General features: G+C 45.6%; 1 non-coding gene across 1 annotated transcript; it reads left to right on the top strand.

Annotated features, from left to right (window-relative positions):
- The first annotated feature begins 580 nt into the window (after window positions 1–580).
- On the top strand, window positions 581–885 carry LOC143956994 (small nucleolar RNA U85). Its single transcript, XR_013270035.1, has one exon. It is a non-coding gene; the product is annotated as a small nucleolar RNA U85 (small nucleolar RNA).
- Window positions 886–2,825: the final 1,940 nt, after the last annotated feature.

Here is a 2,825-nt window from a genome sequence, read left to right as displayed (position 1 = left end):
GTGCCTGCAGTCAAAGCCCGGCACAGGTGTGGTGGTTTTTTAAATGTGACAGCTGCTGCAGGGTAGAGGAAGCCTCACCTGCTGTCAAGGGAGGGTGCGGGTCGTTTGAACCATGCTACAGGTCACACCCTAAATATGGTTGTCGTGGTGCAAAAGTTGAAATTTGGCCCTTGGCTGGCTGTATACGGAGCAGATCAAATACTCGGCTTAAGTCTTGGCCAGCTCCTGCTGAACCAACCAAGACTCGCAGCGTGTATGGGCCAGCTTTTACACTATTACGGCAGAGGGATGTCCCTACAATTGCTGGTAAGAAAGATTTGAAAATTTGGGTTCACTGACCATTTAACACAGTGACCATTGTGTAGGGCACTAATGCCTACCATGTTTTGTTTGTAATGAGCGACCCTCCGCTCGCTCTCCAGCCGACACTGAAAGCGGGCATGTGTGCTGTATGCAGATTTTTGCATTGGGTGCCCGGTCAGAGCACTGGCACTGCTTCACCCAATATGTCGCCTCTGTTGGTGGTGTATGGTGGGCTACGGGATAACCATTTTAATGCGATCTGCTTTTAACCTATTCTGCCGCGTGATGAGAAAAGGCAAATGTGACTCCTCCTTCCTCTGGGTGTGGTCTCTGCCCGTGGCCCCCGGTCTGTAATCTTGGTGGCTGTGGAGAAGGATCTCGCTGCCGCTGTAAGGCCAGACCTACAGCAGCTTAATTGCGGGTCTGTCTCATCCAATCCTGCCCTCCGAAGTCAGGGTGTGCAGAGACTGAGGGGGACCTACAGGAAGTGCGGGGACCAATAAAGGGGCAGGGCAGTGGTCATCACCCACCAATGGGGGAAGGGGAGATGTGAGCACATATATCTTTGGTAACCTGATGGCAAAATGTATGAGATCCGCTAGGAATCTGAGTGAAATGGCTTGATCTAGCTTTCATTTATCTGACTGGTGGTGTGTTTTTTTTTTTTTTTTTTTTCCTCAGTATGGTAAACGGCTGTTGCTATAAGATGATGGAAAATCCGAGTATAGGAGCTCTGAAGAACAAGCCGCTGTGGGAGGCAGCATATCATTGGAGTGTTTTCCAGACACTCCCAGAAGGAGCGATGCTGAGTAAGTACAGGAAATGTAAACCCTGACAGGCACCTGAGCTCCCTCTCAACCCACTGACTGGCACAAGAGCTGAGCTTCTTCCAGGTCTCTTATTTCTCATTGGTTGAATTAGTAGTGGGAGCCATTGGCTCCTGCTACTGTCAATCGCAGCCAGTTAGTAGAGGGCAGGGGGTCGGCCGAGGCACGGCTTTCTCAGAGCAAGTGACTGGCTATTGGGGGCACTGGCTGAAGAAGAGGGGCCAGGCGCGCCAGCGGGGCACCCAAAAATGGATCGGGCCACTCTGTGCAAAACCATTACACGGCGTAGGTAAATATAACCCCCACTGGGTCCATTTATCTTCTCCCTCTGGCTTTTCATTCCCGTTTTGAATTGGGTGATATATGTGAGAATGAGACTCTGGATTGTCTGCTGTGTGGTATCGGCTCTGTGAGCAGTTGGGCTGAGCACACAACCTTTAAGTGGAGCTACACTTCATCTGAAAACACCACATACACCCACCCCCCCCCCCCCCCCCCCCCAAAACGTAATTTAATTAATTTTTAATATTCAAAGCAAACTCGTCCATGCATTTATTTTGAGAAATCCCTTTGAAAAACACCCCTCTGGCAGTGGCCATCTTGAGTAAGGGCAGGTGATTCATGTAGCACTTACTTCCCGGAAGCCACCTGCCCTTAGCTCAAGCATGTAAGCAGGATTGATTGAGAGCTCCTCTACTGAAGACTCCTGGGATGTGACATCTGCTTAGGCCAGGAAGTAACTAGAAATAATAAAAAAAAAAAGTTTAAAACAAAGTATAATATGCTTTCCTTTCAGTTTGCGAATACTAGCAGTGTGCTGATTAAAAATGGTCCATTTTAATTGAGTGACGTTCCGCTTTAATTTTACTCGTACAATATTTGCAAGGTATGTAAGACATTTGACGTAAACCGGTCCTCATATTTTTGAATGTTGCCATTACTGACCCCCTGAAAATGCTATATGCCTGGCTGTCATGCAGATACCCTGTCCATGCTGGCTTAGTGGGCGGTCCTTGCCTGCTATTCCCACTATGCTTCATACAGTACCAGCAAATTTTATTTTTGCTGCAGTGTGTAAAGTAAATTTGTAAGTTCTGTATATAATTTGTATTTTATTTTTGTACGTATTTCACACTGCACTAATATGTTTGTGTGGCTTTTTTTTTCTTTTTCTTTTTTTTCTTTACATGTTTGTTTTCTTTCAAGTCCTGATTAGAATTGGTCTGCCCATGTTACGCCCCTTGTAAAAATACAATTGTAATATTAATGTGATGCCTATGTAATCATGTGTATTAAAAAAAAAAAAAAACTTCAATTGCGTCATAATAAAGCAGAAGTTATTTGGAAAGATGCGGAGTGTATTTTTTGTCTGTTCCCTACTGCAGTAGTTTAATAATTTTGGAACCACTAATCGGTATGAGGATAGGAGTTGCCCGTCTATAAAATAAGTCTTGATGGCGAGCCAGCCGGGAGGGGATTTACAAGTGACCCTGAGAATGCAAAATGAGGAGCTTGACGATCTGAGAGTTTCCGATAATCAGCCGGCTGAGGGAAGCCTTTTGCTTACATTTGAATTATCAGACTTCCTTGATCGGTAAGGCATTTTCAGGACAAAGGGTACCATTTTACTCCCTTTAATCGAACTGTATTGATTGGTGGTTGTTATATTATCACTGTCTACTGTCCATCAGAGTG

This window comes from Lithobates pipiens, unplaced genomic scaffold (assembly GCF_037356315.1).
Source record: "Lithobates pipiens isolate NorthernLeopardFrog02 unplaced genomic scaffold, aLitPip1_a1.2 Scaffold_47, whole genome shotgun sequence".
Classification (NCBI taxonomy): domain Eukaryota; kingdom Metazoa; phylum Chordata; class Amphibia; order Anura; family Ranidae; genus Lithobates; species Lithobates pipiens.
This window is presented reverse-complemented; position numbering and strand designations above follow the sequence as displayed.